The sequence below is a fragment of the Sarcophilus harrisii genome, chromosome 3, assembly GCF_902635505.1.
Source record: "Sarcophilus harrisii chromosome 3, mSarHar1.11, whole genome shotgun sequence".
Taxonomy (NCBI): domain Eukaryota; kingdom Metazoa; phylum Chordata; class Mammalia; order Dasyuromorphia; family Dasyuridae; genus Sarcophilus; species Sarcophilus harrisii.
The window spans coordinates 122,355,408-122,382,743 of record NC_045428.1 but is presented as its reverse complement, the minus strand read 5'-3'; positions in this window follow the sequence as shown (position 1 = coordinate 122,382,743).

The window sequence follows — 27,336 nt, the reverse complement described above, 5'->3', positions numbered from 1 at the left end:
TGAGGGTGATTTAGAAAGAGAAAAGAATAGTTGCATCCTTCCTAAAAGAAGTTGGATACATTCTGTGAATATAATAACAATAATACTAATAATACAAGTCCCCAGCTGTCTGCTCAAGGCCCTTTCTGGAGAACAGCTGGAAATGCATTCTCCTAAGATTGCATCTGGCTTGATTCGCCAGCACTCAAATCCCATTGATCTGGTTCTGTTCTAGTCCTCTGTACTCACAGTTCAAAGAACAGGGAGGCCTGCAAAGAAATGACTGCCATATTGTTCAATCGGCCACAGTGAGCAATATGTAGGATTATAATTAGGAACACATTAAGGGAAACAGCTCAGTGGAGATAAGCTGTTTGACTGCATACGCTTTTTGATGAGGGCTTAGCGCCAATCCCAGAATAAAAAAGATTAAATGTTTGTTACCAATCCTTTTGAACTCCTGGCGGAACATGTGGTAAAGCATTTTTGATTCAAATTAAAAGCATCCTTGGATAAAAATAACCCTGTTCTCCCAGACCTTTCCAAGTGAAACCATTTGGAGGCTGATTTATTGTATTTCCCTTAACCTCTTTCCACCAACATGATTAACGTATGCATTTCTGAATCCCATGTAAGCCTGGACAGGTATTTGTCTTGTTACACATCTGTGGAACAAATGGCAATACAAATTGTATACTCAACAGATGTAAGCTTTCAAAGGCTTGGGCAAATTTAATTTGACTGTGCATATAAATGGAAGTTTCATTGAGCTGGCCCAGTTTTGTTAGTTGCAGGTAGAGAAAGTTGTTGAATCAGACATCACAAAAGAGGCCACCAATTGGGAGGAAATTTCTCAAGTAGGCACTTTCTAAGTCAGAGAAGAAGAATGAGTGGTCTGCCTGTTGCTGCCTCACTTCCTGGGAGGCATTTGTGGATGAAATGAGATAAAGGATACAACCACCAATCTCTCCTGAAAAAAAAAAAAAGAAAAGAACAAAGGAAGAAAAAAAGGAAGGAAGAAAGGAAGGAAAAAAGAAAAAAGAAAGAGAAAGGAAGGAAGGAAAGAAAGAAAAAGAAAGAGGGGGGAGTAAGGAAGGAAGGAAAGAAGAAAGAGAAGGAAGGAAGGAAGGAGAAGGGAAGGGAAGAAGAGAAAGAAAGAGAGAGAGAGAGAGAGAGAAAGAAAGAAAGAAAGAAAGAAAGAAAGAAAGAAAGAAAGAAAGAAAGAAAGAAAGAAAGAAAGAAAGAAGGAAAGAAAGAAAGAGAAAGAAAAAGAAACAAAGAGTTTAATTGGCCCTGAGGGAGAAAAAAAGACAATTCCATCAAAGGTTTTATGCTTCCAGGTTGAAAGGAAATGTGGTTTAGTGGTTTGATCTGGAAACGAGGAGCATAAATTCTGTTCCAGATTCAATCTCAGACTTCCTCTGTGGCCCCAGGCAAATCACTTAACCTCTCTGTGCTTGTTTATCTACCTGTAAAATTGGGATATTAATGTTTACCTACCTTTCTGAATTGTGAGGTTGAAACTGCTTATAAAGCACTTTGGAGCTGTTTAAAATAACAGCAGGCACATATTGTACATTTTTTATGAGTCTGGAAAGATTTACGGCCTGATCTACATATCTGCCTGAGGAATGCTGTACTTGAACTTGAGATTAATTGTTTCATATATTATTTTAGTTTCAGTAAACTATCAAAAGACTAAAATGCCAATTAGAGAAAAATAAATTTATTGTATCAATTCACATTCCATTCTTTCCTAACCCCATCTCAAATTTTCATTCTCTATCTTCTGAAGAGGAAATGGGATTTTTTTCTCTACATAATTTCCCTCCTTGTAAACTGATGTTGTCAACAGCCCTAGCAAACTTCCGGAAGGCAGTAAAGTCACAAGTAATGACCTAGATTCCTGGAAGTAGACTCTTTACCATTTTGGATAATTAATATGTGCCTCTTTCAAGAATTCAGGAAAAAAAAACTGAGAAGAATCAAATGAATCAAAACAAGAGAACAATACAGAAAAGACTACAATAAGTAAATGAAAACAATATTAAAAGGCAATTGAGCCAAAGCTCTTATTTGGAAGTTCTCATATGAAATACCTAAGAGGGCAATATAGAAAAAAAATACAATAACATAAAAGAAAATAATACCAAGGGGCACCTGATCATTTGGGGTTTTCTTAGCAAAAATATTGAAATCGTTTGCCATTTCTTTCTCCATTTTATTTTACAGATGAAGAAACTCAGGCAAACAGGGCTAATAACTTGTCCAGGTCACACTGCTAGTGATTCCAAAGGCAGATTTGAACTCAGCAAGATATCTTTCTGACTCCAGGCCCAGCACTCCAACCAATGCACCACCTCGCTTTTCCAAAAAAACCTCTGAGCAAGATCTTAATTGGGAAGACTCATATAACCAGCACCAGGAAAACAACATTTTAAAAAATGTAATAATATAAATGAAAGCAGTTTTAAAAGACATATGAATTGAAGCTTCAGTAGTTCACAATATCAGAGAATGAAACTCACTTTCCACCTCTTATTAAAGAGGTGGTTGATGCTGGATGTCAAAAGTTATACTAATAATTAAACATGGCTGTTTATTTCAATTTGGTTTTGCTTATCCATTTTTCTTTGTTACAAGAGAGAGTTCAATGTTAAGCAATTGAAGCAGAAGAAAACATGAAGTAGCTGTGGTGTAATGAACAGCCTCCTTAAAACATATATTTTTAAAAATATACATAGCATCTTTGTCTAAAGCTTTTTTCAGCTGGGGATGGGAATAGGGAAAAGGAGGTGAGGGGTGAAGGGTAAGGGGTAGGGCTTCATGGTACATTGATAAATAGAGGTTATGTACCCTCTGTAATAGCCAGCATCTAGAGTCACTATTCTGCCAGCTTGACTCCTCATTGTACCCTTTGAATTCATTGCAGGGGAACATTTGAAGTAGTTCTTTTGTGTTTTTGTACCAGATAAAAGCAAAAAGACAGTTGGGGTGCTCCTTTGTGATCTTGCTGCCACCAGAAAGGAATCTGTTTTCTCCTTTTTCCCTGCAAGAATGAAAACAATACTTAAAAATCCTAGTTTTCTCAATTAAAAATCTGATCTAATTTCTAGTGGATGAAATTCTCCATTCAAAGTTTAAGTTTAATCTTATATGTAAAAAGTCATCTTTGCACTTAGAAATTTTGTTTATCTTGGTTAGTTACTATTGTCTCTGACTAAGGTGCAAGGTGGGAAGAGGAAAGAGGACTCATTCTCTCAGCATTTTCATATTTTTCTCACAACCCTGTGTAGTGACAAAACATCTGTGAAGGAAAAGTTGGGGATATGGAGAGGTAAATAAGTAAATATGAAGAAAAGAAAACACAATGCAATTATTAGCTTTTACAGAAAAGAACAAATTGATATTTGTCTGTTATTTGATTTCAAAAGAGAAACAGAAACCATTCTCTAAAACTATTTGAGGAAACTTGGACTGAATGTCTGTATCCAAAGAGAAAAGAAAAAGTGATATAAATACTGAGGTAATTCAGGCCAAAAATAAATTACCCCAACTCATTAGAAAAAAATTTAGAATATGCAATAACACAAGTGCCTTTGCTTTTTTTTTTTTTTGAGATGATTGTCTCAGTTCTCCATAGCATCTTTAACAGAAACATCTGGTCAGTTTCAACTTATGGGAAAATTGAAAATATCAATCTGCTAGTATTTCAACTTATAGAATTTCCCAATTTTATCCTAATAGTTTTCACATAATAGAACCTCAGATTGAGATTCTTTACTTAGTCTGAATTTAGCTTTTTTTTCATAAAGAAATTTTGTCAATTACTTTGATGTGCTTTTGTTATCAATAAGTTTGTGGAACTGATTTAGAATAATAGTATTTCATTTTATTTCAGTTAATATTTTCAGATGTTTTATAAGGTTATATAGTACATCTAAAGGAAGGTAATGCAGTGCAAATTAATACAATATTAAGACAATCACAAAATCATAGAATGTTAGAGTCATTAGGAAACTTTCATGTCATTTAGTCCAACTACCCACCCAATTCAAGAATCTTTTCTACACTATCCCATATGTGTGTGTATATATATATACATATATATATATATATATATGTATATATATATATATATATAGGGAGCCGGCACTAATCTACAGCCACATAAGGCCAACCTTGAATAGGTTGAATCTCCTAATCACATTATACCAAAGACTTCCTGAATAGGAATCTCCTAATCACATCCTAACTTTGAATAGGCAGATATCTAGGCATCCCCTAATCACATCATAGAGCTTCCTGCCACCAGAAACATCTGAGCAGCTCATCCTTGGGCGGGATACCAACCCTTTGTCTAGGACCCTCACCCTGTACTGTGTTTGAATAACCCTGCCTTCTTTTCTACTGCTATATATATCTGTACTATTGCACCCATTAAAAGGAGGCTTGATCAGAAGGATTTGTCTTGCCTCCATTTTGCGCGTCCCCTCTCTCTTGCCCTTATCTCTTTTCTTCCAGGGTCCACACACTCTGCCTCGCCCAGAAACCCGCTAGCAACCCCCATTTCCCTTTGGTGCTTTTCATCTCCCTTCCTGAGATGTCAGGTAGGGCGTGATCATCTCCTTTTTAGTGCTTTCATCGCCTTTCCTGAGAAGTCAGGGAGGCTGTGATCACCTCCCCTTGGGGGCTCTGACCTCCCTGAGGAGTCAGGGATGGCATGACCACCTGTGTTCTAAAATAAAAGAAAGCTGGAGATGTAATGGGCTGAGGTTTGAGCTGATGCACTGAGGTCCCAAGTACGTGAGGCTAAATAGTAATTGGGCTATGCTCTATTAATATACATGATTGGATAAAGAATGGTCCCTGCCCATTCTCCGTGCAAGTCCTGATGTGTTGTAGAGGAAATGACGATTTTGGGGGGTGGAGGCAGAGAGGGAGACAGGAAGAGAAGCTGGGAGAGATTGGGCCTGGGTTCGATACTCCTAGCTGCTGGTTGTGTGGCTGCTGGTCGAGCTAGCTTCTTGACTCAGCTGCACACATTGCTATCGCCGATTCTCTTCCACCTCCGATCCTTCTCCACTAAGAATAAAGACTGACGATTTTCCCCTAACCTGAATTCCTGACTCCTGTCGATTTAAAAATACACGATCTTCACATATATACACACACACATCACCTTCAGTGAAAGAGTTTGATATTTATCCAGGATAGTTTAATAAATCCTATTTTTGAAGATCTTTAATTGTTTGAAAGCCTCACATTCAGTGCTGCCAGCTCAAACCAACCTGGAGAGCCAGTTGTTAAATTTTCAGTGTAAGGATTTATACACTAGAAATCAACAAATACTGTAAATCAGATCTTGATTTATTATTTTGTTAATTTTCAAGATGAGAACATGGTGAGAAAAATGTTAATAATTCAGATTTAATTTAAAAGTGTGTTGTATGCCTACTTCCCCTCCCTCAAGAGTTAAATGTCTACCAGCACAGCCCTACTTCATATAACCTAAATTCTGCCTTCCTGGATCTTTTACCTATTTGGTCCTAGTTTTGCTCCATAAAACAAAGCTGAAAAAATGGACTCTGTCTTTCATGTGACAGACCGTGAAATATCTGTAGAAATTGTGATTGAATGAGAACACTTGGTTCCAGAGTTGGACTACATGGATTTAAAACCTGTCTTTTACTATCTCTCTGATCTTGCATAAATTATACAAGCTCTCTATATCTTCATGTGCTCATCTATAAAATAAGGAAGATAAGCTAGATCATCTCTGAGACACCTTTGACTTCTTAGTCTTATGATTGTATCTTTCTCATTCATCTCTTTTCTAGGTTAAACATCCTTGCCCTCTAATAAGTGAATATGGTATGATGATTGTGGTTCAGTTGTTTTCAGTCATATATCATTCTTTGTGATCCCATTTGGAATTTTATTAGCAGAGATAGTATAATGCTTTGCCATTTCCTTCTCCAGCTCATTTTACATACGAAGCAAACAGGATGAATGACTTACCTACCCAGGGTCACATAACTAGTTAGTATCTGAGGCTATATTTGAACTCAGGAATATGAGTCTTCTTGACTCCAGACCTGACACTCTAGTCCACCATGCCACTTAGTTGTCCTATTTTGTAGTTGTAGAACTGGAAATACCAAAAGACTTGGAATGAATTTGAATTCTGTCATTTTCTAGCTGTGTATCCTTGAACTAGTAACATAACCTCTCTAAATTTCAGTTTCCACATCTATAAGATAAGGGAGGATACAAATAGTTAGACCATCTACCTAAGAAGATTGTTGTGAGGTAAATACTTTGCGTAGCCTTATGTATATAGAAGCTATTATGATTATTCACACATTACTCATATGATATGGGTTCAAGATCCCTCACTATGCTGATAACCCTCCTCTATTTTATAACTTGCCAGTCTACTCTTTACAATTTAATGATTACAAATAGATGATAACATTACAGATGGCATTTGGCCAGGGTAGTGAATGGTAGAATTATTATACCTATTCATTAAGACATTCCATGTCTACTGAAAATCAAATTATGTTTTAAGCATCTAAATTTTTGCCTAACATTGAGCTTTTTGACCAACCAAAATTTCAATACCTTTTCCAGATGAACTGCTACCAATCCAATTATCCCAATTTCAATAGATTTTTTTAAATCAAAATACTGAATTTTACATTTATCCCTGTTACATTTGCTATTCTTGGATTTGGACATAATTTTCAGCTTGCTGAAATAATTTCAAAATTTTAATTCCATCATCTGTCATTAATTTTGTTTTGATTTGTAGTCAGATATGATTGGGATTGTACAGGTGATAGTGTTCTCACAGATGAGAGTTATAAATGCCAGTTCAGAGCCACTGAATAGAGAAAAAATGACTACAAATAAAGATGTTGGCAGCAACTCCAAGAGACTGAAGGAATCAGGCAGGCTTCTCCGCAAGTCATAGGCAGGAAGAAAAGAAAATGCATGGAGGACCAGGGAATCAGAGTTAAAAGAGCAATCATTGTCTGACAAGGCCAATGGACCTAGAAGCCAAGAGTTGATATACCATTTTGCCAGAGTAGATTCATTGAGAGAGAAATGAGAAAACATCTCTAGGCAAAAAGCTATTGATTCTATAGGAAAAAGTCTAAGTAGAAAGTAGGTCAGAGAGATGGACAAAAAAGATAACTAAGACCTAGTATCCTATATGGAATATCCTAATATTCTATAATTTCTTATTAGGAAAATGAGGAGTAACTGAAAATGTTCCTGAAAACTTAGAAATTTTTCTTTTTGATTGTTATTATAACCCTGCTGTGAATGCTATATAATAAAACCTTGCTAACTTTTTTAAAAGAACAAAAGAAAAGTCCTATCTTATTTATCCAAGTTTGTGGAGATTGTTATAATCATTCTTTAGAAGACATATTAGAGAAATCCCTAAGGACCTGATCCATGGTAACATAGCTAGAATGGCCTATGTGACTTACAGATTCTGTCCTTTTGCCAGTTGCCTACATTGCTTCCTTACCAGGATATAAAGGTAAAGAAAAATTTCTGACATTTCTTGAAAGACAAGCTGTTGCCCATTCTTCCACCACCCCATCTCCACCTCTAAGTTTATTTTTTAAAAGATCATGTGCATATAATCTTATTTTAAAAGAAAATACATAAAATCAAAACATATACTGATCTCCATTCATTACATTAGCAAAGCCAGAGAACTCAAGAGGAAAGTCAATTCAATAAGAAGTTACTGAGTACCTACTATGTGGTACTGTGCTAAATTCTAGGGATTAGTTCCTCTTTTAAGGAGCATCAAGACTAATGGGGGAATAGTGTGTGGGGCAGAATTTGAGAAGCAGAATCACAATGGGAAGCACTTCTATGTTTAGAAAGGAGAGGGAGTAATAGCTGAGAAACTTTCAGACACATTCTGATGTTGAGTACTTGAAGGAAAGTTTGGTTTCAGTGAGGCCATTAGATATCTAGTATCTGATCCTCTTCATCAAGTCATTCTTCCCAAAGGCACATATAAATATATCTTTCATTTAATCACTGATTTTGTTACCAAAGGAGACTATTAGCTGCCTGCTTAAAACTATTCCTAGAAAAGGTCTATTTCTTTTTAGGAATAAGGGAAAAGAGGAAGGGAAAGGAAAAAGAAGAGAAGCAAGCATTTATTTAAGTACCTACTATGTGTCAGGTTATTTGCTAAGAGAGTTATAAATATTCATTAATCTTCACTACAACTCTGGGAGGAAGATACTATTAATATCCCCATTTTATAGTTGAGGAAACTATAAACAGTTAAAGTTAAGTGAGGGTGAGCTAGAAGGCATTTGAGTTAAGATTGAACTCAGGTCTCTGACTCCAAATGCAGCCTTCTACAATAATACAACACAATATAATACAATAGATCACTCAGAGCCTCAGGATTTGAACAGTCCTTTTGAATAAATTATAATCCAATATCTAAGTTCTTCACTGAGAAAAGAAAAAGAAAAGGAAGAATATTACCATATTTTGAACATATCTATGTAATGTTACTACCTTTTTCCGATTGGGAGATTTCTCCTCCCACCCCACCCTCATCACCCTACTCCCCTTTGAAACTGATATTTTTTAGTTTTTAAATAATGTTTTAAAGTTTTTAAAGACAGAATTTTTGTTTTAATTCTGAAACTTACATTAATACATATTTAAGAACACAGATTTTTTTTCAATTCAATGATTTATCCATATCCATATCAATCTTTAGGTATTAAATGTTTAGAAGATAGAAAATGGGATCAAGATGATGTCTTTGTATAAGGATTAACATAATGCCATGTATAATTACATATTTAATATGCATTTCTTTATGATGACTTAATTGTTGATGGGCATTCAAAAGGACTGAAGGAAGAGCTAATTAAAGGAGGTTGCTAGGTGGTGCTGTGGATAGAGCACCAGCCCTGAAATCAGGAGGTCCCGAGTTCAAATGTGATCTCAGACACTTAACACTTCCTAGATGTGTGACCCTGGGGAAGATACTTAACCCCAATTGCTTCAGGGGGAAAAAAAGAGCTAGTTAAAGGCAAAGTTCTGCAACTAGATCTGACAATAAGGAGAACAGTCTGTAGGCAAGACACAAACATATTCTCTGAGACAATACTCATACAAAATGCTATAGAAAATTTCTTTATTCTTCCAATCTCCAGAATAAGCTGTCAGCTAGGACATGACAGGGATCCTTAGAGAGGGCTCCATTACTAATTCTTCCATTGCTATTAGATCATAGTATGAGATAAGACAGAACTTATTTGGGGCAAAGATCAGGGGTTGAATTTACCACTGAATTTCCAACAAACACATGAGTAACTTTTGGAGGAGTTTCTTAGTTATATTTAACTAGGAAAACCATACCAAACTAAATCAAACATTGTTGCCTCAGGTGAATAATCGGAATCTACCAAGTAAAATTTGCATTAGATTTCAAAAATAAAGAGCTGAAAAAATTAATAGGCTTTGAATATTGTTGAGGACAGGACTAAGGGCAAAGTTTTACAACTAAGTCTAGCTGCTCCCTGGAAACATATAGGTAATTTTGCCATCAAGTGAATTAAGGTACAAATACCCTCTAAGAAAATGCAAATGGCTGGATTTAGCCATCTATTTAGTGAATCCCTACTCAAGTCTAAAGCCAATGCTTCAGTATGTCATTCAGGTAGCCCTGCATTCTTGCCAGCTCTAGCAGGTTTCAACAAACTGGAAAGACTTTTGAGTGATGGACAGTGGGTGGTATGTGAGTGTGTGTGTGTGTTGGTTTGTATGTGTGTGTACATGTGTATGTCTGCATGTGTGTATATGTATGTGTACATATGTACATATATGTACATATATGATCAAAGCACTGGATTTTCTAAGTTTAGAAAGGCTCCTCACCAGCAGATGGATTTAGAGTTTTTGTTTATTTCTTTAAGTTTTCAAGGCACATTGATTCATGAGGAGCATCTCCAAGGCAGATATTTATAACCTTTTCTCTGTGGTTGAGAGTTTTAAATGCTTAAAATAAATAAGATAACAATGAAAACCAGAAGTTAGTAAAAATAGAGGTGTAATTTTTCCTCCAATCAATTTCAGAGACTCCCTAAAATCTACCATAAATGGTCTGTAGTCCCAGTTTAAGAATCCTTATTCTAATACATAGAGAGTATATGATCCACTTCAATGGAAAGAATATTCCCTTATTCATCATCCCCAGTGAATTCATAGATATTTAAAATGTAGAAGAACATTGGGAAGGAGGGGAGGAGGTATCTTTAATTGATAAAGTTCCCTTCCCAGATACCTTTCAATTCTTCAATGCCTCTAACTCCAAGGTAATACTAGGTGAGTCTCAAGAAATTTAGCATTCAACTACTAGAACAGAGGGTCCAAGATCTTAGTAAGCATCACTGATTTAATTTCTATCTGAAAAAATTCTACTAAATAATAGAATCCACCATACTCTATCCTGTTTTCTAATTCTATATACATAATCAAATCAACATTGTCACTACTATTGAAAAAGTCTTGTTCAGTCTACTTCAGTATGTTTCTTGGAACACAGTAAACATTTTTTTAATTCATTGGTTCAACAAACTGTAGTAATAATAACATTACCTTGAATTTATATAGTTTTTTTACATGTTATCTCATGTGATCATCACAATAAACCTGTGAGGCAGATGCTATTATTTTCTCCATTTTACAGATAAGGAAACTGAGGCTCAGAGAGGCTAAAGTGACTTATAATGCTTGCTGGGCTAAAAACATAGAGACATGTTTTAGTCTCAGATTTTCTCTCAACTAGTAGCATGATTTTGAATAAATCTCTTGACCCTCAAAGTCTCATTTTCTCTTTCAGAAGCCACCTTGGCTTATGAATATATGCCTCATTGTTTGGAGGATCAAATGAGATAAAACGTTTTAGGGAAAAAAATCAAGTGCTTTATCATTTGGATAGGTGAATATTCTAGGCATATTCCTTTTAACACATAAGGAAATGGTAAAAAGTGATACAATATGCTTTAATGTGATGCTGAATTCCAGAGAATCTTCACATTGGGGAAAACATGACAGTCTCAGTTATTTTTCACTCCTGATAAATTATGAGCTTCCAATGAGTTTTTAATACCCCTAGGAAGATAGATGAATGTAAGACTATTCAGTACCCCTAAAACAGATACAGCTGGATGGAGAAGTTAAATGTAAGAAAAAACTGAATGCAGCCTTGTTGCCAAGTTTGTGCCAGAGTTTTGTACAGTGGCTCATATTGGACAGGGCATGGGAATGGAGAATAAAAGAAACATGTCTCAGAACCCAAGTATGGGCAGAAATATTTGTACTCTATGGTGATTGCACTAAGCTACTGTGTTATGTATGTGCATATGAAAAACTGGGAATGTGCACATATGCATGAAGGAGCTGTAAAACAGGCAAGCCTTATGACCTTAAGTTGAACATTGAAGACACTCCAGTTAAGGAAAATGCAGCAATGACTCAAGTTATCTTTGTAATCTATTGCTTTTGTGAATATGCCATATTCATTGGAGTTGGGGTCCTTATTAAGCCCTTTGACATGTCTTGCTTAGACCATATGTTCCTTCTCTCCTTGCAACAAGAGTATCACTTTTATGCTTTCAAATGCTCACAAGTTATATTTTGTTGCAGTCGTATAAGGGTTTTGCATCTCAGAAATGGAACAACTGTAATTAGCAAACTCCATCCCTACCCCCTTATAAAGTCTGACTGAATGGGTTGGTTGATTCTTTTCAAAACATGTGAGCTTTGGAATGAAGCAAGACTCGGAAAATTTTGGTCACAGATTTTTCTCAACCTGGGACTCTTGATCAACCTGGGAATTTCTACAGGTATTTTATTGGGACTACAGAATCCTTTCATTACATGGAAGGTTTCTGAGGAAGCAAGTGCTCTCAAACAAGGTCACATTGTATGATTCTGTGCACCTTGGGCTTCATTATGCTCTTATAGTCTGTGATACATCTGGCAATGTGCCCTTATACGTACAGAAAAGAGGGGAGCTTCACCCCAGACCTCCATGTTTCTACTCTTTCTACTTCACAACTGCTTAAGCCAATCATTCTATACACTTTTATTGTAGGATCATGAATTAAGAGCTGGGAACAATCTTAGAAGTCATTTAGTACAGTCTTCAACCCCTTTCACTCCCCTCTTTATATATGAAAAAAAATGAAGCACAGAGAAATTAAGGGATTTCGCTATGGGATCACACCTGTGGTTAAGTGGTAAGGCTGGGAATTGAACCCAGGTCTCCTGGTTGGTATGTTTTCTATTCTATCACAATTTATTTAGAGTAGAAATAAAAGGTCCTGAGCAGCAGAGTGGCTAAGCTGATGGTCTATGGAAGAGAATCACAGCAGAGAAAACTTAATGCATAAATATATCATATCTGAATAAATGCTCAAATGAATTTGCAATCCCATCAATATGAGTATTCCCCATCTATCCATTGCTGCCAATCTTGTGTAGTCTTTGTCCACATTTTCCAACAAGTTGAATACCCAGGATCTATTCAGGTTGCTGGAAACTGTTTTCACTTTTTCTTGCCATTTGTCAGTGGATACCAATGGAGTATGCAGGGTATCCATCAGCTATCCTGTTACTTTTTGCTCTTTTCAAGTGACCATCAATTTTTCTTTTGGGATACCAAACCATCAAGATATTTTCTTTAATAATTTTTTCTTGATATCTTTTCTTTTTATAGAATCTATATTCTCAATATATCTCATTTCTACAAGAGAGTCATTCCTTAAAATTAAAGAATAAAAATATATAAAATAAAGTATTAGTGAATATTAATTATTAATAAATAAATGATGTAGAATATATAATAATAAAGTCAATGCAACTAGCTAACACATTTTTAAATCTAATAATATAGACATAGTACCCCCAATTCCATGCCTTCAAGCATTTATTGAGCACACACTTCATGCTCAGTACAGGTAGAAGTTTATTAGAAACATAGAGTAAGACATAAGAAGTTCCTTCATGAAGTTCAAGAAATAAGTGACTCAGATGAAACCATTGTGAAAAATAAACAATGAATATATTGAATTAAAGTGTTTAATATGGACTGTGAATGCTATAAGATGTCATAAAAAAGGGAGAACTGCAAATATAGTATTAGTCAGAGAGAGCCTCATGGAATAGCTCATGAAGGATAGATGAAAATAAAAAAAATGAAGGGAAGAGAAAAAGGCATTTCAGTTGACTGGAACTGAGTCCCTGTTCCTCCCCTTCACAGTCCCATGCTGTATAAACACAGGAAGGCATCAAAGGTTTCCTTATTTATTTTTATGCTGGCCCCAGGTGGGATCCAAGACTGCAAAGGTCAGGTTCAATATGGACAATGGATAGATACAATATAAAAATAAGGTGAACTTCTCTGTGCATGAAGCTCTTTGGAGGAGAAACGTAAAATACCCATTCATTTATACAAGTAATATAAATAACAAAAACAATTTTTGATTCACAATCTGGAAATAAAACTAACTCAATGATAACATGTTAGAATGGGAAAGTATTTTTTAGATAATCTAATTCAATTCCTTCATTTTACCAATAAGAGATCTGACACCTAAAGAGATTGGGTGACTTGTCCAATATCACATAGCTAGTTGTTAGCAGAGATTAAAGAGCAAATTTTTTGACTCTTAGAACAATTTTTATCAATTATATATATATATGTATATAATTATATGTGTATTTATAAATATAATATATATAATTAATTATAGTTACTCTTTCCATTATGCCCCATTGTTTCCCTGTAAAAAAAAAAAATGTCATAAAGACACATAAAGTCACCAAATAGTGACTTGACAAGGCTCACTTAGAAAACTCTAAGAATTCTATCCCATAGAAAGAGAGAAGTGGCCAAGGTTTTTTATAAATGTTAAGCTCATTTTGAACATTCACAGAACCACTGGTTGTTGAAGCTAGAAGCTATTTCGATCCCTTCATTATACAAAGTGAAAACTAAGAGCTAGTGAGAAAGAGACAGAGAGAAAGAGACAGAGAGAGAGAGAGAGAGAGAGAGAGAGAGAGAGAGAGAGAGAAACAGATAGACAAGAGACAGAGACAGAGATTTGCCTATTAGATTAACAGTAAAAGATATTTCTATTTTTGATTCTGAACTCAGTCAGAAATAGAAATTCTTTTATTGTAAATCTAATATTCATGAAATTATGAAGATTTTATACATAAAATATACATAAAATTTTCAATCATAAGAAGATTGCTATGAACTAATACAGGATAAAGGAGGAAGAATCAAGAAAACAATATACTTAATTAATACAGCAATGTAAATGGAAAGATTGGGTGGGTGGAGGAATAAACTGAATGCTGTTTGATTTTAATTGTTGAGATTATTTTTGGAGAAAAAAATTAGAAAATGTACCTTCACTGGATGGGTAAAGGATTAGGAAAATGGAACATTAAGTATATAAGAGTCAACTGGTATCATGATAAGACTTGTTGAACTGCTTCCTTTTCTTTTCTTTCTCTTTTTATTTTTTGTTATAGTGATAGCTCATAATTCTCTTAGTTAACAGCTAAGTACCAAAACATTTAACTTCAACTTATTGGTAAAAAGAGATATTTAGTCTCTGTCTTTGAAGAGAAGGGAGAATAAATTTGGTAATGGAAATAATCCAACAAATCAATAAAATCATTTTGAAAGAACATAATTTCTACATAGAGTTGGAGGTTGTAAAAAATGCCATCTATGAAATCTATTTATATTTTCCCACTTTCAAATGACCATACTACTAAAGTCATCATTAGTAATTTTTTTTAAATCTGTGATGTTCTGGCACATAAATATGTGTTTAATATATGTGAGCCGATTGATTGATTAAAAATTAATTTAAAGGGTTAGCTATGAGGTTAAAATCAAGTATTCTCAAAAATTAATTTTGAAAATCTCTAAAATCTCCTCTAAAGTATATCTTTTATTTTAATTTTTTTTACTTTTATTTTTAATTTATGGAATAAAGCAAAGATCTCCAAAACAGTGTACAATAAAAAAAATGATTATACATGAAAGTACAAATCTACTATGTACAACTTGCTATTCTTTTTAAAATATACAACAAAATTATAATGGAAATTTCTTTTCTTCCCACTTTACCCTCGAGATTGCTACTATTTGACACAAATAGGTAAGTATATATACATATATATAATATGCAAATATATATTTGTGTTTGTATGTATATATATGTACATATATACATAGTTATATGTATGTATATGTAACATTATTCAATACATTTATTTATCAGTTCTTTTTTGGATATAAATAACATCTTTCTTCATATGTCCTTTATGATTAATTTGGGTATTTAAAACAGACAAAAAAAATTTACTCAAAGTCATTCTTAAACAATATTGTATAATTGTATATAGTGTTCTTTTGATTCTGATCATTTCATTCCTCATAATTCTTTCAAGTCTATCCATGTTTTATCTAAAATCATCAAGCTCATCATTTCTTATAGCACAGTAGTATTCCATCACAATCATATACCATTACTTGTTCACATTTGCCAATTGATAGGCATCCCTGCTATGTCCAGTTCTTTGACATCACAATAAGAGCTGCTAGAAACATTTTACAAGATAGAGGTTCTTTTCCTTATTTCCCTAATCATCTTTGGAAAGAGATCAAAAAGTGGTATTGCTGAGTCAAAAGGTATAGATAATTGAAAAACTCTTGGGACAGAATTCCATATTGCTTGCCAAAATTATTGGATCATTTTACAATTCCATCAACAATGAATGTGTCCCAATGTTTCTGCATGTTCTCTAACATTGTCACTTTCTCCTTCTATCATTTTAACCAATTTGGTAGATATAAGATTTGGTATCTTAAGATTGTTTAATTCCTCTAATCAATAATGATTTAGAGCCTTTTATGACTATAAATTATTTTGATATTATCATTGAAAAATTGCATGTTCATATTCTTTGACCATTTATCAATTAGAGAATGGCATTCTTATAGATTTGACAAAATCTTTATATAGTTTAAATAAGAAACATTTATCTGATAAAGTTATGGCTAAAATAGATTGAATTAAAAGAGATAAGCATGATAACTACATTTTGATCAATGGTGCCATAGACAATGAAACAGTAACATAAAAGCAACAAATACTATAATTTCTAAATTTTTAAATTAAAGTTCAATGATTGCAGACAGAGATAAATATAATATAATAGTAGGGAACTATAATCTTCCCCTCTTGGAACTATATAAATCTAGCCAAAAAAAAAATAGAAACAGGTAAAGGAAATGAATAGAATTTTAGATCAACTAGATATGACAGATGTCTTGAGAAAACTGAATGGAAATAGAAAGGAGTGCACATTTTACCATGGTACTTTTACAAAGAGTGACTACCTATTAAATACATAAAAATTTTATAATTAAAAGCATAAAAACAGAAATATTAAAAGTATTCTTTTCAGATCATAATGTAATAAAAATTCTATTTAATAAGGGAATGAGAAAACATTAAAAATTTATTGGAGATTAAATGATTTAATCTTAATACAATATCTTTTAAAGCTATATCTTGAAAGCAGAGAGGATCTTTTTAAAAGTAGATTAAAGGGGTTTCTATACAAATAATGAAATGTAAAATTTATTTTATATAATCTCTCACTTTACTATTGATAAGGCAACAAACACATATATTCAAATGGAGGAAAATAAAAACATACAGAGGAAACTAGCAGCAAAACAGATAAGAGCTAAATACTCTGGGAATACGAGTATTTTATATGCTGATCATACCACCATGTATTTCTTCTTGCCTCACCATGAGGCAAAGAAGAATGAAAGAATTCACAGGGCTCTTCTACTTGATCAAGAATTCTGGGAAGGCCAAAGATTGATTCTCATTAGCTCTACCAATCTAAGCAGAATGAGTAGATTGTCTGGAGCTGTGATGAAGAAGAGATTCTAGAATTATATTCATCAATCAACATACTCACTTTATGAGAGCTGGGATCAGAACTCAGATTAAGTAGATCATGCCTTCATTTCATGCTTATTCTAGGCATTTTCTCATCCTTCCTTCCCTCCTTCTTTTTCTCTCTTCCTTCCTCCTTCACTCTTTTCTCTCCTCTCTTCCTCCTCTACCTCCTCTTCCTCTTCCACCCTTCTTTCCCTCTTCCCCCCTCCCACTTTTCTCTTCTTCCTCTTTGTTGTTTTCTGTTTCTCCCCTTCTCCCTCTCTCCCTCTAGGTCTCTCTCTGTTTTTGCACCTCTCTCTTTCTCCTTCCCTTACTCCTCCTGTCCTTCTGTTTCTGACTTTGTCTTCCTCTATGTGAGTCGCTTTCTTCTCATTGTAGAGAGTTTCCTCATTTGAGAGTTCCCTCTACAAATGAAATCATAATTTCAATCCCTATCTTTCTCTTCAGTTTTCAGATAGAATTATTCAAAACTAATTTTTATTGGTTTTATTTTATAGTCCTTGCTAACTGTTCTGAACTTGAGTTTTACTCATTTTCCCCCACAAATAAAAATAATTATAGAGAAAAGAAATATGTTCACAATAACCACAATAATATTAATTCATATTGCTATATTCCTTTAAGATTTTCAAGTTTTGCTCCAAACAAACCTATGAAGTAGAAAAATTATTATACACGTTTTAAAAACTTGTAAATTGAGACATAGAGAGAGAAATGAGTTGCCAGAGTCACATAACTAGTATGAGTAAGATCAGGAATTCATTCCCAAGTTTCTGACTTCAAGATTATTGCTTTTTCATCTCTGTCACGTAATAAAAACTCTATTTGTATTCTTGAAACAAAGAGCTAAATTGCCACAATTCCCGTTTTTAAAAATTTCTGTTTATCTTGCCTATATTATTTTACCTATGTTATATTCCAAAGAGAAGTTGCTATTATTCAAGATTTGGACCAAACTATTGCATTAAGATTCTTGCCTTTCTTCCTTCAAACCATGTAATGATCTGCTGCTGTAGTAATCTCTTTAAAACATCACTCTCATCTGTCACTTGGCTGCCCATAACTGTTCAATGGCTCTATTCCCCAATTGATAAATGGTCAAAAAATAATAATAAGCCATTTTCAAAAGAAGAAATCAAACTATCAATAGTCATGTGAAAAAATGTCCCAAATTATTAATAATTAGAAAAATGTAAACCAAAGCAACTTTGAGGCTCTACATTACATACATCCAATTTTTTAAATTAACTAAAAAAATAAATTTACAAATGTTGGAAGATCTCTGTGAGGATAAGAACTCTACCTTAATGTGTCTTTCCCTATAGGTTCTTGTATACAAACAAAAACTAATGCATATTCGTTGAATTTATTAATTAATTGCTCATATAATTCACTATCACTATCCCTAATATCTCCATCAACCTCTCATTTAATCCTCCTTTTTAAAATTTCTTTCTTTGGGGGCTGCTAGATGGGACAGTGAATAGAACACCAATCCTGAATTCAGGAGAACCCTAGTTCAAATTTGCTCTCAGACACATCACGTCCTAGCTGTGTAACTCTAGACAAGTCACTTAACCACAATTACCTCAAAAAAAATTCTTTCTTTTCACTTTTTGAAACTCAGAAGGCTTTCTGATGATTTCCCATCCTGTGTGCTGCAAGAATGAATTTCAAAGATTTCATAAGCAATTCCATTTTGTCTAATGACTTCATTATCTGGCCTCAGAGTAAGCCTAAAGTATACACAAAAACACACTAGGATCTTATTCTTCTCTATATTAGAAAATTCTCTAAATTCTCGATTTCATTCCACAAATTTACTTCCAACCCCCAAAATGCATTGTGTGAGAGAAAAACAGATCTTGTATATTTCAAGACTGTATTAGATCATATTGGAAAAATTCTTACCATTAACTTCATCTTTTTAGAGAGATTTTCAATACTATGGAAGCCTACAGTCTGTAATGAGTGTAACATGGTGAACTTTTTGATAAAACAAAGCAAATGATCAAAGGCATCAAATGGTTTAAGTGTTAAAGATAACTGCCTAATAATAATAATAATAATCTCCCAGAGTTTCCTTACCTACTATATAAAAACCCTTAAATTCATGGATCAACAAATCTAATGATAGACTACAATGACTTCTTTTCCCTAAGGAAGACAATATATCAAGAAAAGCTTAAAGGGGAACAAAGTTGGGTTTGGGGGGAATTGTGACAAAGTGAGGGTATAGGAAAAATATTTAGCCTTGTCTTATAGCCTTCCAATCAGCAAGGATGAAGCAACTGAGGACAATGATGAGGTATGAGTAGTAAAACTCCAGTAATCTCCATGAGATGAGTTTCCTGGTAATGAGATTTATCAGAGTTAATAAAGTTTCTCTTATGGGGATGGCAAAGCCTGACCTCTTTAATGGGATAGAGAAATCTGTTGGGTGGGGGTGGGAAATAGGGCTAAATAGGAACTTTGAAATAAATACACGAGAAGTTCATATAAACTCACATAAATTTATTTGAGCAATAGGAAGGAGTTATATGATGCTATAGTGCTAACATTACAATGGGGGAAGAAGAAAGGTGTTCCTTCAGAATATCTAATGTCTTCAAAGAGTATTAAAGAGTTAAATAAAAAAGAGTGAGATTTGGTTCTGCTTCTGAATGTTTGAAGAGGGAAAAGACAAGGGAAACAAACTAGTACAGGAAAGAGGAAGAAGGGTGTGTGACTTGTTACTTTTCATAATTAGGATGAATAAGAAGATGGAGGAAAGGATGAATGAAGCTGACATCAGCTAATTCTCATTCACCTGAAACTGACAAATGAAGGTCAAACAAAAATACATAGAAAACAGGAATACAAGCAAGACTAGTAAGAAAAAGCACAAAGGAAAAAAGCACCCAAAAAAAAGTCTAAGAGAGTATTTTAGATTGTCTCTTAAACAATTGGTGAAACAACTAAACAAACTGTATATGAATGTAACAGAATGTTTTTACACTATGAGAAATAAGAGAGATTTCAGTTAACAGTAAAGTGAGCAAAATCAAGAGAACAATTTATACAAGGACATGATATTGTAAAGAAAAACAACTTTGAAAGAAATAAACTCTGATCAAAACAATGAGCAACCTAGTTCTCCAGAAGCCCTAACATGGGTATATGACCCATCTCGTGACAGAGAGGTGATGAAAAACAAGGTACAGAGATCTATAATTTTGTATAAGGTCACTTTATTTGTTTTGCTTGACTATGTTTTTCTGTTTCTCACATCTTTCCCTTACTCTTGGTTAAATGGAGTGATGGAGAACTGATGGAAAGTGAAATGAGCAGAACCAGGAGATCATTATAAATGGCAACAAGAAGACTATACAATGATCAATTCTAATGGACATGGCTCTCTTCAACAATGAGATGATTTAAACCAGTTCCAACTGTTCAGTGATGAAGAAAGTCATATTCACCCAGAGAGAAGCCTGTGGGAACTGAGTATGGACCACAGCATAGCATTTTCACACTTTCTGTTGATGTTTGCTTGCATTTTGTTCTTCTCAGGTTTTTTTTTTCTTTCTAGATCTGACTTTTCTTGTGCAGCAAGATAACTGTATAAAATATGTATACATATATTGGATTTAACATATATTTTAATATATTTAATATGTATTGGATTACATGCCATCTAGAGAAGGGGTAGGAGGAAGAAGGGAAAATTTTGGAACAGAAAGTTTTGCAAGAGTCAGTGTTGAAAAATTTCTCGTGTATATTTTATAAATAAAAAGCTTTAATAAAAAAAAGAAAAAAAGTGGAGTGATGAATGGGGAAGACAGATAGGAAGGAGGATAGAGTGAGCAATAAAAGTGATAGAAATGGATTCTTTTTTAATATTTTAATGTATGTTTTTTAATTGTATTATTGTTTTAATATACCAGATTATATCATTATTTTATATTATTGTTTTTAATATACCAAAGAAAGCTCAGAAGGAAGCACAGATAAGTAGGATAGTTTTGAAAGTAATTGCAGAATTCATCACAAACATTTTTTTTTTTAGCATGTGGTGTGAAATGGACTTTGGTATTTGATATAGAATTGTTGTTTTCTGCTATGTGTATGGAAATACTTTTTACAGGTGTTTTAAAAGTAATATTTAAAAATTTTTGCTTTGTAGTTGCTAATGATTTATATATTTTGTGTATTCTATTGGACAAATGAAAACTTAAAGTTGAGAAGAAGTGATAAATACTTAGTTCCAGAAGAAATGTGGGAGAAAATTTTGAAATTTCAGTGGTTTATCTAACTGGGGAAAGGCTGAACTTCATTAAGAAAGAATAGTCAAGGAGATATTTTCTATAGTGTTAGCAAGAACACTAAACACTTCTAAAAGCAGCAAGGGATTCTTTATATAAGTGCAAAGCATGTCCTGCCATTGTTCTGTATTAATTTAAAAAAACAAAACAAAAGAAAAAAAGGCAAAGAAACTCTGTTTATAGGAATACTGCTGGCCCTCAATTAAGAATGAACACATTGATTCACTTAAATTTGTAAGTGCACAAAGTTAGTCTGTTTTTTATTCTTCATTTTGCCACATACTTTTGGAATTGGGGAATGTAATTTGTTTCACACTAGGAATTTGATCTCTATAAAGAAAAGAAAATGTTTGTTTACTTAGCCTTTAAAAATTAGCCTTTGTACTTTTAAAATGTTGTTTTCTACAGAAAATTTCCTTCCCAGAAAAATGCCAGAGTTATAGACTCAATGACACATACATTTTTACACATAACAAATTCCTGTATTTGTTTTTGGAGGGAGGAAGAGGGGATAATTCCCCTCAAAGAAAAAGAAAAAAATGAGGTGTGTCATTGAAACAATTTTTTTTAATCCAGAGAAGAAAAAGACAAGCAGGAGAATGAATGGATAATGTTGCACCTGAGGTCAGGAAGACCTCAGTTCAAATGTAGACTCAGTTATTAGATGTGTGACACTCAACAAGTCACTTTACCTCTATCTGTCTCAGTTTTCTCAGCTATAAAATCCAGAAAATAAAAACACCTATCTTTCACAGTTGTTGTGAGGACAACATTTATAAATTGTTTAGTATAATATCTATACCAGTAGGTCCTCCATTGCCCCCTTGCCCTTTTTAAAAAGGAAAGCTGTACATAATAAAAATTTATAATCTTGTCTACAATTTTTTTCTGTTTTACTTTGAATATGGATTTTTAGAGTATTTATTAAATTCAGAATTGAAATGGAAATTCATTTCCCCAAATTTTGTTAAATTTTGGTTAACTTGTCTTTTTAAAAAGCAATCAGGAATCATATATAATAAAAAAGAGAAAAATAAAAGTAACAAAAGTAATTCATAGGGACACTAAAATATCTTTAGTTAAAACTAATTTGAAGAGAAAAATCTCAATTACAGAATCAATCAATCAAGGAATCATTTATAAAATGCCTACTATAATACCTTCATTCTTTTTTATTTCATAGCATAATTTAAATGCTGCAAACAAGGTTTATCAGTTTATTTTGACAAGTAGAGCTCTTGAACTTATTTTATATTTTTAAATGATGTAATTGTTTAGCTTTCATCTTATTGTCTGGAAATAACCTTCCTTGCTGAGCATTTTGTCACTATTCTGCTTACCCTTACTCTTCATCCCTACTCTCCCTTCTAATTCTCTCTAAGATATTCTCCTCCCTCATTTGAAGGTAAGCTATTTGCAGGCAGGAAATATCTTGCTTGTGTCCCCAGCTGTTTGAACAGTTCCTGTCAAAAAGTAAGTACCAAATGTCCCTCTATCTTCTCCCCCCAATCAACATATTTTATATATGTACAATGCTTACACCTAATAGCTGGTGATAAGGGAAATGTTTTAAAATTGAATTATAAAGTACAGCTGCTAAATATTGTAGTATAACAGAGATGCTAAGTTCAGATACCTTTTTTTCTGAGTCAAGATACTGACCTCTAGAACCTCAGGTTCCTTATGTGTAAAATGACTGGTTTGAACTAAGTGGTCTTGGTATCCCTTCTAGCTCTATTTCTATGATCCTTAATTGGGCTCTCTTATGTAATTCTAAAATCCTCCCACATTCTTTTCATATAATTAATTTTCCTAATAAATCTTTTTCATCTATTGATAAATACAGAAGTAACTTTCAACCTGGCTTGTGTAAATTTCTCCAAAGTTCAAACATTTGGACCAGAATTATTGCAAATTTATAGTATGCAGAAGAATGATTTTTGGACTCACTGGTTTCCAATCATTTGGGTTAAATTACATAAATTTTAACTTAAAAGTTCATCCTATTTCAAAAGTTTCTAAAAGCACCAAATGTTTTCAGGGTGAAACCTTTTTTGGATAATATGGAAAGACATTCTTATTAAATTTGGTATTCTTCCCCAAGCTCTAATCTTACTCCTAGTCCTTTATTAATTAGTTCTGTATCTTCAAAAAATAGAAAAATTTTGACTGTTGTGAATAAGTTCACTTATCTTGACTTTCCAGAGATGCACATGTAGATGATGAGGTTGAAGCCTGCATTGCCAGAGCTAGCTCAGAGCTTCCAAAGGAAAGTGTGAGAGAGAAGAGTTATTAGGCTGCTTACCAAACTGAAGGTCTTACAGAGCCATGTGCTGACTTCATTGTTGTATGTTGTATGCCAGTGAAACCTGGACAGTATACCAGGGAATTGATCCTCTTCCATTTGAATTGTCTTAGGAAGATTTAGATCTTCTGTAAAGATAAAATACCAGATCACCAGGTACTTTCTTGAGCTGAATTGCCAAGCACTCATACTGTCTTACTGAGAGCGCAACTCTGATGGGCTGGTCATGGAGTTTGAATGGTTCTAATGCCAAATGTACATTTGCTTAAAAAATTTATTTTTCAGAGCACTCACCCAAGGCAGGCGCTCATAGCATTCTGTCAAGGTCTCTCCAAAGAACTTTAGTTTCAATTAAGAGACATGGAAAACACTGGCACAGGACCATTCAGCATGATATACCCAAATAAAATAAAAAAGGTTCTATGCTCTAGGATTAAAACAGAATAAAAGTAACTCAAAAGAAATGCAAAATGAGCAAATTTACAGACATATCCATTCTGAATATTTATATAGATTATTTTGCACAGCTTGTGGTAGAGTCTTCTGACCTCATATTGTTCTGACCAGTCAAAGCAAATGCACTATACATTGTCCCTGACATTATAGTGTCATTTTGGTCCGCTTCAAGGATGAAGGACAAACAACAATCCTCAATAAATTATCTTGCATTTATTTATGTTTAAATTTTATATCTCCCAAGTAAAATATAACCTCCCTAAGAGAAGTTACTGTTTCTTAAAACAAATTATCTGCAATCTCAGCACCTAGCATGTTTTCCACATAGTAGACACTTAATACATGTTTGTTAAATTGTATTGAATTGAGTTACTACTGTTATTAATTCCCCACTACTTAGAGCCCTTCCAAGGACCTCATATGCTAATACCTTCCCTTCCAAATACTTTGTATATACTCTGTTTCAACTTAACTATTTTCGTATTCGTCTCCTTGGAATGTGAGTTCCTTGAGGACAGGGACTGATTCGCCTTTCTTTGTATCTTCATCACATCATGCAGTCCCCAGGGCATAGTTATATTTAATAAATGCTTTTTTGACTGACTGACTGACTCGTTGAGATAAACCTTAGGCAATGCCAAATTTCCTGAATTACTCAAGACCACAACTGAACAAAATACTTTCCTAACTATCTTGCCTTTCCTTTTCCACTTCACAATATTACTAATCCATATAATGTGGATTGATTAAATCCTAGGTGACAAGTGCCCAAGGGAATGAAGGGAAAACAGTTACCTTTCTGAAATTTTTTCGTTATGGATATCCCTTAATGTGTGAACCCTGAACCTCTCCCCGACATACACACATTCGTATATTTCAGAGGGTCTGTAGGGCTTGATACCATTTTGCCTACTTTACTGATTTCTGTTAGGACCCTATATAGCCTTTCACATACATTCTTCAGTTGCTTGTTGGAATTTGTTTTTCACTTTCTGCCTCTTCATACATTTGGCACTTTATCTCCTTTTGTCCATATTTGGTAAGGTTGCACAACTTTTAAGTCTGATTTCTGCTTGTCAATTCAGCAGCTTATAGATCCTCTTCTTATCCCAAGAAAGGCTTATCTTTCCTACCTTTCTGGAAGTCTTGTGATACATTTTGTCTCAACATCTTCCAGCACCCTCAATGTTCAACGGATGCTCTGCCAGGAAGGTAGGGATTAGTGGACAGATTTTTAAATGAATTGCAGATTATATGGAACCTACATCTGAATGAAATATGTGTTAGTTTGACTACAAAATTCTTACCCATTATAGTTTGGCTTATAATGAAAAACAAGATCTCTCAAGATGTTTTTGGCACAGGTGAGTGGCTGTGGGTTAGGAGTTATCGGCTTTGTTATAAACCTGATACTGCCACATATTAGTTATATAACATCTGGAATCTGACCAATTGGATCATGGAGATGATGCCGCCTCTGGAATCTATATCACATTATGCTATTCTAAGCAGAACCAGACAGGCAAGATGGTGAACAGGGCAGAACTAAGTAAGATTACTAATTCTTAATTCTGTTTTGTTTTGGCTCAAAAATGAGTGCCAGAATTATAGACTTTGGGGTTGGAGCTTATCTGATAACTCTGCCATGAGCCCCAACTAACCTGACTAATTCTTCACTGCAAAGAATCAGAAGGATGGTGGCAGCAACAGCAGTATAAGCAACTTATTCCAAGAGAATCTAAGTTCCTTGAGGACAGGAACTATTTTCTTTTCTTTTCTTTTCTTTTTTGTCTTTATATTCTCAGTGCCTTTGTATCCCTCATAACATAATGGACAGAGAACAGGCTTGAAAGTCAGGAAGACCTCCGTTCAAGTACCACCTCTAACACATGACTGTATAATCTTAGACACTTAACATCTCCATTCAGGAAGCAAATCTATAAAACTAAATTATAAAACAATTGTAGAAAGACTGCACACTGGGACAAGTAGAGATCCCTTCCTTTTTCTTTCTTGACAAAGACACACACACACACACACACACACACACACACACACACACACACACAAAATCTCCAATACCTAGCAAATGCCTTGCAGATAAGAAACAATTAATAAGAGGTTTGGTGAATTGAACTGAATTAACTTAAAGGGCAAATCTTGGCACAGCTGTAGGCAACCAAAGGGGACTATACTGGAAGTTCCTGGAATTTTTTAATGAGTTGATTAGGGGTGAGAGGCTAGCTAGATGCCAATAGCACCCTGATAGGAAATACTCAGAATAATGATTTAATTAATTAATTCTCCACTCTGCAGGTTCAGGAAGTCTATTTTATCTTTCCATAGAGTGACAATCAGGCTCTGCAGAACTAATTAATATTAATAACATTATCAATGTGCAGTATGGTACAGTGGGAGGAGACCTGGATTTTTCATTAGAGAGCCTGAGCTTGAAAATAGGCTCTTCTAATAGTCAAATTCGAATAAGTCATTTAATCTATAGATCTCAACTCCATCCTCTTCAAGGTGTTTTGAACCCTAACTTTCTTTTCCAATACTAAAGCTATAATCCTATGAACTTTTGAGTTCTATTTCAGCTCTAAATATATGGTCCTATGACTTACAAACCAAGGGAAAAAAACAATTTATTAATTTATAATGCTAACATAACTTTTTAAAGACCAGAGAATTGTCTCTGGCCTCAGGTACTTACTGGCTATGTGGCCTTGAGCAAGTCACTTAATCCTACTTTCCGCAGTTTTCTTATCTGTCAAATGAGCTGGAAAAAATGGCAAACCATTCCAGTATCTTTGCCAAGAACCCCCAAATGAGATCACAAAGAGTGGGCACAACTGAAATGACTGAAAAAATTTGTCTCTATCATTATCCAAGTTAGTTCCTTCCCTGGTAGCAAGATATATAATTATACATCATAGAATTGTTTGGGGGAAATGGACTCATGGTAAAGAGAAATGGGTTATTTCATGGGATGTTTCATCAAGACTGAGATAGACCCTGGACATTATACTGTTCTACTATAGATAAGAGGATATGTTTATAGGGTGTTTTCATTGGTATTATATATATATATATATATATATATATACATATATATATATATATCAAAAAAGGTTGTTTTTGTTGGGGAGGTTTTTGTCTTCCTTCTTCTAGATAGTACAGACCAAGACCCTTTTTATGACATTAGTATGAACATGTTAAA